Source organism: Bos taurus, chromosome 21 (assembly GCF_002263795.3).
Source record: "Bos taurus isolate L1 Dominette 01449 registration number 42190680 breed Hereford chromosome 21, ARS-UCD2.0, whole genome shotgun sequence".
In the NCBI taxonomy this organism is placed as follows: domain Eukaryota; kingdom Metazoa; phylum Chordata; class Mammalia; order Artiodactyla; family Bovidae; genus Bos; species Bos taurus.
The window spans coordinates 7,033,211-7,042,909 of NC_037348.1; the positions used below are offsets into that span (position 1 = coordinate 7,033,211).

A 9,699-nucleotide genomic window follows, 5' to 3' on the forward strand; every position below is an offset into this window, starting at 1 on the left:
TGGTTAGGTTCCTAATGCTGGGAACAAAAACTCTCACAAGATGGAATCTCAGGAAATGCTCAACAATCTGGGATTCTAACCTTAACCCAGAATGCATGTCAATATGTACAAAAAATGCACAAACCAGTATTTTATAATCTGGAAAGCACTTTTACCATTTTTAAAGTCTCATTTGGAAAACTTGGTTTGGGTTGGTCATCTTAGTTGTTCAGACAACTTTCACTCAATTCAACATTTACTGAGCATTCACTATGTGGCAAGACAGACAGGTGTGTACTGAACATACTAAAAGACCAAGGCAGTATCTCTGACATAGGAACTCAGCCTAGCAGAAGAGAGTGACGTCAACTACATTACTTTAAATGTTCAATGAAAGTGAAAGAGGAGAGTGAAAAAGTTGGCTTAAAACTCAACATTCAGAAAACTAAGATCATGGTATCTGGTCCCATCATTTCATGGCAAATAGATGGGGAAACAGTGACAGACTTTATTTTTCTGAGCTCCAAAATCACTGCAGATGGTGACCACAGCTATGAAATTAAATTAAAAGACACTTACTCCTTGGAAGAAAAGTTATGACGAACCTACACAGCATATTAAAAACCAGAGACATTACTTTGCCAACAAAAGTCTGTCTAGTCAAGGCTATGGTTTTTCCAGTAGTCACGTATGGATGTGAGAGTTGGACTATAAAGAAAGCTGAGCGCCGAAAAATTGATGCTTTTGAACTGTGATGTTGGAGAAGACTCTTGAGAGTCCCTTGGATGGCAAGGAGATCCAACCAGTCCATCCTAAAGGAAATCAGTCCTGAATATTCATTGGAAGGACTGACGCTGAAACTCCAATACTTTGGCCACCTGAGGCGAAGAACTGACTCACTGGAAAAGACCCTGATGCTGGGAAAGACTGAAGGCAGGAAGAGAAGGGGACAACAGAGGATGAGATGGTTGGATGGTATCACCGACTCAATGGATATGAGTTTGAGTAAACTCCAGGAGTGGCGATGGACAGGGAGGCCTGGCATGCTGCAGTCCGTGGGGCGCAGAGTTGGACATGACTGAGCAACTGAACTGAACTGAAATGTTCAATAACGCATTTTACTCTACAAATATTGTTTGCATTGAGAAAAAGGGAGGTAAAATTTGTCTAAAAAGATTAAAATCAGTATCAAGATAACATTTGGGGTATAACTTAAAGGATAAATATTTCAGTAGGTATATGAACAATGGAGCATTCCAATCCCTGGCAAAAACATGAACAAGCTACAGAAATACTACATTCAGATAACAGAGAGAAACACCATACTTACGCAATAACCAAAGAAGATACCTACAAATATACTAAGTATTCTTAACGGAAATAAACAAAATGTGGGAGAGAGTAACTACTGGACTGCAACATTAAACAGGATGGTCTGAGTGAAGAAGTGAGATTTGGGCCAAGTTCCAAAGAGTTTGGCCAGGTCAGCCTTATGAAAAGCATCTCAAGCAGGTGGTACAAAAAGTGCACAAGACCCTAAAATGGAAGTAAAGAGTTTAAAAAACTCTGAGAGGTGCAAGTGGCTGGCCTCCAATGAAGGAAAAGACGATGAGAATAAGAAAGATCAGAATGGGAAGTTTAAGGAAAAATAACAAGATTGAGGCTCTTAAAATGGTCCCTAGGGTTGCAGTGTGAATAAAGAACTTATGAGGAATAGGAAAAGAAACAAGACGTCCAGTTAGGAGGCTACTGCAGTAATTCATGTAAGAGATCATGATGCCGTGAAATAAAGAGGCAGCAATGAAGGGCTTCCCTGGTGGCTCAGCTGGTAAAGAATTCACCTGCAATGTGGGAGACCTGGGTTCAACTCCTGGGTTGGGAAGATCCCCTGGAGAAGGGAACACCTATGTACTCCAGTATTCTGGCCTGGAGAATTCCACAGACTGCATAGTCCATGGGGTTGCAAAGAGTCGGACACAACTGAGTGACTTTCACTTCACAATGAAGGCTAAGAGCAGTGGATTAGCACAATATAAACTCTGAAGGTACAACAGAATGTGTGGATGGACTGGATCTGAGAGAAAAGAAAGGAATCCAAAATGTTATCTTAGGTTTCTGGCTTGAGTACTGCCACTTACTAAGACGGGGAAGGCCAGCAGAGACATCAGGGTATGAACATAAGAGGGAGAAAGAAGCTTGGGAGAGAGGAATAAATAGCTACATTTTAGTCATGTAGCTAACATTATGTTTGAAATCCCAACTAGATTTCCAAGTGGGTATCAAAATCAGGAAAATTCTGGGCCAGAAAAGTAAAAGTGGGAGACATCAGCATGAAAATAATAGCCTTTTCAGGGAAGAGCAAACAGCTGGCCTTAACTGGGTCATAGAAACTGAAGGGTTGTTGCTGACAATGAGCCTGAAAAGATAGGATAGAATATATTACGAAGTGAACCATGATTAATAATGGCAACAGCAGTAGTAGTAATGATAGTAACAGTAAGAAAAAAAAAAAAAACTACATTTTTAGGTTCCAAGCACTGTGCTATAAGCTTGATAATATACATCTCATTCAATCCTCTCAACAACTCTGCAAAGTAGATAATATTATAATCACTGTTTTATACACTGAGCTTCAAGAAGATTGAGAACTTGCCAAAGAACAAAAAGTGCTAGAGTGGGTATTCTAAAACTTAGGCAGTCAGATTTTAGAGATCAACCTCTTATCTCTTACATTACTACCTCTTTACTGATTTTATATGCCTTTGAAGTTTTTCTTAAAAGAAGTATAACATTTAGATCTGAATTTTAGAAATATAATTCTAAAAAAAAAAAAGAAATACAATTCTAGTCTTTATGTAAAAGATAAATTGGTAGGGGTGGGGATAAAAAATAAGACAAGTAAACACAGTATTAGTCAATGCAAAAGACCTTGTTTTAATAAGCCAACAGTTATTAGTTATCTTACTAGGTTACATGAAGAGTTTCCTTTTGTTCCAAGGGTGACAAATCATACCTCAAAGTAATCCAAGTCAACCTCCACAACGATGCTGCTGGCAACAAAAATGAGCTGCTGAAAAAGGTCCAGCTCATGCAGTATAAATTTACCACCCACTACCAAAACATTTCTCAAAACATGTAACAATGTAACTTTATTGATTGCTGAATTTAAGTTCATAAATTAAAGTTTCTGTATTTGTATAAGGAGAAAAATAAAATTAGTACTGACTCAAGACAACCATAAAAAGATGTGCCTTGGTTGATAGTTATTAGAAATCATATCAGCTAGTATGTTTTTGCACCCTTGTTAACAATTCCTCTAGCTTTCAGCATCATCAATCATTAAACTGATGAAGTAGTAAATTATCTGCTGTCCTACACCATTGTTCAAATATCTGAGAGTCCACCTCATAAACCGGCTAATTTTTTTTATGATTTCGAGTGATTAACAAGATGATTCAATGTTAAATAAAATACTCAGTAAGTATCAATTCCAATAGTAATTACTAAAATCAGCAAATGACAAACATCTATATAATGTAGTATTTATTAATTATGTGTTAACACATATCCTGTGCCATGCATGAGACTTATCAACAAATGGGCTTACACTCTCAATTATAATAAACTGGAGTCATCCATTTATCATAGAGTACACAGATAAAGCATACAAAAATAATTTAGTTCCACCAAACAAATAAAATGAAGAATAAAAAATTATAATTACCCCACTAGAGAAAAGCTATTTTTTACATATATATACACCAGGCTTCCCTAGTGGCTCAGTCAGTAATGAATCTTCCTGCAAGGCAGGAGACCCAGGTTCAATCCCTGGGTAGGAAAGATCCCCTGGAGAAGCAAATGGCAACCCACTCCAGTATTCTTGCCTGGAAAATCCCACGGACAGAGGAGCCTGGCGGGCTACATATAGCCCATAGGATGCAAGAGTCAGATGTGACTTAGTGACTAAACCAGGTATGTTATAAAAATATTTTTTATAATTTCAAATTTTAAATACCATATTTTAAAGATGACTCTCACAGATATCACTAAGAGATATGTTTCATTGAAAGTTAGGAAATTTACTCACATTTGACTTTGATTTTTTTAATATGCAGAGAGATCATGGAAGTTAGAATCCAACAATGATTGCAGATAAGCCAACTAAACATTTAATGTATAATTATGACAATGAATTTAAGATGTTGGGGTATTTTATCCCAAACAAATATATGAGCATTCTCCTGTATTCATGCATTATATGAACTCCCTTTTGGTAACAAACACAAAGGTACATGTAAGAGGCAGATCACCTATACAATCTTCATAGGAAGGAAGGGATGAAGGGAGATGAAGGCAATATACATTTTGTACACATTTTGTACATTAAGCCTCAAGCAACCCCTAGGACCTATTCATTTAACAATTCTATGGGGCAGGTGGTATAATTCCTTCCCATTTTACAGAAGATGTCTCATATCTTTGTCAGTGGTAGAGCTGGGATCAGAACCAAGATCTGACAACAAAGTCAAGCAGCCTTCCTTTCTTGCAAATCAGCGCAATGTGTTAAAGTGTTTTTTGCAGAAAGTTATCCAACTAGAATATAGACTTTATTTTCCATATTTATAGTTGTCTTATTACTACACATTGAAAGACCACTCCTCACTTTAGTAAGAATATTCTGAAATTTTCTTTCTAATCTAGAAAAAAAGGCAATGCTAAACATGTTCAATCCACAAAACATTATTTTTCATTGCTCCATCACTAATAAAAGAAAAATTTCAGCTAGACTTTGTAATATTAATATCTTCCAAGTGTATAACTTTCAAAGCAAAAAGATACACGCAAGGTCTGATTACAAGACAGAATATATAAAATTTAAAATGCCCACAGAAAATCGAGGACCAACATCATTGTATGTTACAACAAATCCCTCTTGCTAGACTTTATAAAAGCAGCAAAAGGAGAGGAAAAAAGATGGCTTTCCAAAACCTGACTGATAAGCATGCTATTTCCCAGTAACAAATTTATGGTTTCTCTCTCCTAGATCAGAAAACACATCTACTAAAAAAACTCTTTACTGAAATATTTCAAAATCATATTCTAATAAATATTTTCATAATTACTTAACTACTCTCAGAATACACTTCAATATTTCTCTCCTGATAACCAATGAGCAATGACACTGCTGCTTGAATATTAATAAAATTAAACTGCACTGCATCCTAAAAGTAAAATGCAAAGCAATAATGCAACTGCCCTGAAAAATAAAGCCTCACCATTCAAAATAACTCATCTTGAAAAGATTATTTCCAGTTCCATTTACCAAAGTAAAGGTCTTTGTCACAAGTACTCCCATTAAGGAAGCATTAAAAACTCTTAACAATATAGATCATTCTCAAGCTTTAATTTAACAGTGATATTACAATTATTACCTCTAAACCCCAAAAAGCTACTTTCCTTCTACTGAACACCCTCCACCACTCAATCACTCATTACTCTAAACAATTAGTGGGGAGAAAAAAAAAAACTTAATGGGAAGTAATTTAAGGAGTTAAACATAATTTTATCATCTTTTCTCCAAGATGAATAAAACCATAGTTATATATATATAACAACAGGGTGAATTAAATGAAATAATTGTGTTTAGAGAGATCACTACCACCTCACAATGGCTTTAGTAAATAAACTTTCATTGGAAGCACTCTTTCAACAGATTTATTAAAGACTGTGTCTACAAAGTACTTAAATCACTAGTTTTAATTCTTCGGTATTTTCACTGCAACACCATTACCACAACTTTTTACACTTTACTACACTGCTCACTGAGAATTAAAAATGATTTCAGAATCAGTTAGTGCATCATCATACAGAACTAGACACATAACATGTGTTCATTGTTTGATATAAAGTCTAACTAAATTTGTCATCCACTTTAGTGAAGACACTTTTGACTTTTTTCCTAAAACAAAAGCTGCCATTCACAAGAAAAGACATGAGTAAAGATTTATAACTTCAAAAATAAACCAAACCAAAAAATGCACATACAAAAGTCATAATAAACAAGTTATTTTATCATTTCTTAAATTCATACTAAAATAAATGCCATTTCTGTGTTTGCAGGAAAAAAATCTTTAAGCTATTTTGTTTACCTTTGCCACAGACTGTACAAGTACTGCCAAGGTAACACAGATTTTAAAACTGACAACTGGAGTACTTGGCAGTTGCCAAAACAACACAGCTGGATTCTTAAAGGAAAAGTGCTCTTGTGTAATGTACACCTAATTACAGCTTTAGAGAACCTTCTCTCCACTTACTAAAAAAAAAAATACACATGGAAAACATACTGCACTAAAACTTGACAATTTTCGGACAAGATTTTTCTTAAAAATACACGTAACTCTTAACACACCACAGCAGGCCTTTTTAAAAGCACACTTATTAGAATCACAATCTCACTGTAAACTAAAATGCAGGTTAACACTGTGCTATGACTCTTCAATCCACACATGGATCCCTATCGGATCCTGACAGGATGCGCGCTACTTATCTCAGGAATCAGTCATCAGGTCTGAGGACATTTTTACAGTGACACTTTAGGGGGGCGGGGGGGAAAGAACACAACAACTTGTTTTTTCTGATTCAGAAACGCTCACATTTCCAAACTTGTTTACACTATCTCACCTACTAAGGGATCCTCATGGATCAAAGACAGACAATCGAACTGAAGGACAAAGTTTCCATCACAGAAAACCTTCCCTGCGAGCCGGGATCTACTTTGGATGGACGTCCGGGGGGCAGCGAGCGGTTCCCTATGCTGACCCTTGTCCCCCGCGACGTCTCCCTGCACCGTCGGGAGTCCGCACCCGCAGGTGCCCCCAGCCCAGGCCACCTTCTGGCCCCAAGTACCGAACCGGCCAGTGACAAACACACACACACACACACCCCAACACACACAGAGAGTTCCGCTCCGTTAGACCAACCTTCTTCCAAAACAGAAGTGAGGGAACTTCTTCCAACAAGAGCGCAAAACGCCCCCTGCAGCAGGGGTCAGTCGCTTCGAGAAGACCCCTGCCTCGCACAGCAAGATTAAGAAAAGGGCCCTCGGGCGTTTCCTCACAGAGAGCCTCCGGACCCCCAGGGAACTCCCTCAACTTTCAAGGAGGCGACGTCCGCCACCGCCCCCCAGCCCCAGACGCGACGTGCGCCCCGGGAGACTCCGAGCGCCCAGCCCGCGCCGCCGCGCCTCCCTCAGCCGGCCCGCGACGCCCCTCAGCCCGCGGGCCCGCCCTCGGGGCACCCCGCCCCCACCTCCACAGGAGGCGCCGACCCCGACGCGACCACTGCTACCGCCTCCCCGCACCCCACCCGGCCCGCCGCAGCGCGCCTCCGCCCCGGCCTCTGCCAGCGGGACGCGGCGCCGCGCCGCCGTCCCGGGGGCCCCGCGGCCGCCCCTCCCGAGCGGCGCCGCCCCCCTCCCCGGCGCCCCCCAGCCCTCACCCAGTCCTCTCGCCGAGACGCAGCCCCTCGGGCCCCACCGACCCCACCGACCGAGCCCTGTCGCCCGCGGCCCTCACCCGGTCTCCGGCGAATGCGGGCGGGCGCGTACACGCCGCAGCCAGGGCCCGCCACCCGCGCTCCGCGCCGCCCGGAGCCGCCTCCTTCAGCCCCGGACTCGCCGGGACATCCGCGCACGGATCCCCACACCGGGGCTATTTTTAGGAGACAGGCCCCGGCCAGACCGGAACTCGTTCCGTAGGCGCGCGTGCGCACTGCCCCCACGGCCCTCTGTGTTCCTCCGCCAGGCTCGCCTCTCCCTGCTTTCCCCTTGCTCCCTCTCTAGCGTCTCCCTTCAGGTTCCCTCTCAGGGCTGAGTTATCTTCTTGGTGGGGCCCAGAGCACTTGGAGTGGGAAAGACAAAGGTTACGGGCCGGGAGAACCACACCGTGTGAGGACGAGCACTGCCCCACAAAGGCGCGCGGGGCGGACTATGTTTTTTCGGGTGGGTGAGGAGACGAATCACCCAGCACAGGAAGGAGATGACGGCGGTTTGGCGCCGGGGCTGCGCGCCGGAGCCCGCTTCCCTCAGAAGGACCGTGTTCTCCTGGAAGGGATATTGGTCACTTGATGAGGGCTCGGGCGCCTCCCAGGGCGGGGCGGCCCGGCGGCGTCGCGCCCCGCAGCCCCCGCCTCCCCCGCGGCGGCCTCCCAGAGCAGCCGCCGAGGCCCGGCCGGGAGCGGCTTCAGTGACTAGGCGCGTGGCGGGTCGTCTAGCGCGGCCGCTCGCGCCGGACAGCCCGGGGCGCCAGGGGGCGGGGCTCCCGGGGGCGGGGCCGGCGTCAGGGCGCGCGCCCGGCGTGGCCGCGAGTCCGGTGCCAGGCGGCGTCGCTCGGGAGGGACCGGACCTCGCCCGCCGGGCTTCTGGAGCCGCCACCCTGCGGGGCGCACTCGGCGACCCCCGACCTCCGTTCGCGGCGCCCACGGCCTCGGTGCGGCGGGGACCGCACCTGTGTCCTTGCCGGGGCTGCCCCCAGGCCACCCGCCCTGAGCGAGCGCGGTGGGACCCAGGCCCCTGGCACTCCGAGGCAGGTCGGACCCCGGCCCCCCCAGACGGCGGGACTTGAAGCTGCGTGGAAGGTGGGCGACGCCTTTCGGGGTGGTCAGCCAGGCTCCCTGCGTCCCAAGAGAGACTCAACCTACTAGTCTTTACTACTAGTAATAGTTGCTAGTAGGCGCAGCTGGTATACCTTGAGCCTTGAACTGTGTCAATAGTTTGCATTTGATAGCTCGTCATCCTTACAACATCCCTATGAAGTAGATTCAGTTTCTGTTCCCATTTTACATAGGAGGAAAAGGAAGCTCGAGTGCTGAAGTGACCTTCTGAGGTTACAGCTGAAGAGGAGGGCACTGGGCACTTGAACTCCTGACCACCCTGCGTATTGCCTTTTCTGAGAGAGGTGCGAAGGAGATGTGTTTGGGGAGCTGTTAGTTTTTGTCGAGGGAGGTCATTAGGAAGTGAGCCGTTGTGGTCTGCATCGTGAAGGCTGCTCGCCTGGCGTTTCTACAGTCACGCTGCCTATCTGCACCTATGCAATGGACACAGAGCCAAATAATTATATTCGTTTAAAGATGAAAAATTCATTCCCAAGGCACTTGAAAAACAAAGTGGTTGGGGTGAGTGAGCAGATTCGCAGAGGCTATGGGTAGAGGAACTGAAGTTTCAAAGGAAGCTGGAGACTAGCAGGCTTCCTCCCTCAAGGACAAGGCAACCTACTGGGGAGAACCCAACACAAAAGTGACACACAAACACCAGACACTGGCAGATAAACCTGGAGTTCTGCTTAGAGCCCCACGATGCGTTCAGAGGAATCAGCAGCAGGAAGGTTTAAAAAAAAAAAAAAAAGGTAGAATTTGGTGTGACCCTGCAAACCATGTGGAAATGCACACTTTTTAACCTGCCAGAAGCTGCAGAGCCAGCTGGATTTGGCTTCTCTGCTCCAAGAAAACAGAAGAGTTGAACAGTTTTCCTTCAGAAAAAGGTGCGGTGGAGGGCCCACGAGCAATGGCTTCCCTCATTCACCTACTCTTCATCCTGGAAGGAGAAAAGGGACAATGAGAACAAATTTTTCTGAAAGAGTTTTTCATACTCTCATTGTTCCTTCCCATCTACCACCCTTGGCAGAAGCTGACCGTCTTGGAGGTACAGAAGACTCAGTTCAGACT

The 9,699-nt window shown here is 44.4% G+C and overlaps 1 protein-coding gene across 9 annotated transcripts in view; it reads right to left on the bottom strand.

Annotated features, from left to right (window-relative positions):
* Positions 1-7,669, bottom strand: part of MEF2A (myocyte enhancer factor 2A) — a 180,566-nt gene extending 172,897 nt beyond the window's left edge. For 7 of the 9 annotated variants that reach the window (XM_005221713.5, XM_005221712.5, XM_005221716.5 and 4 more), the window contains exon 1: positions 7,554-7,669. The gene's annotated coding sequence lies outside the window, so the exon portion shown is untranslated. 9 annotated transcript variants of the gene reach the window in all.
* Positions 7,670-9,699: the final 2,030 nt, after the last annotated feature.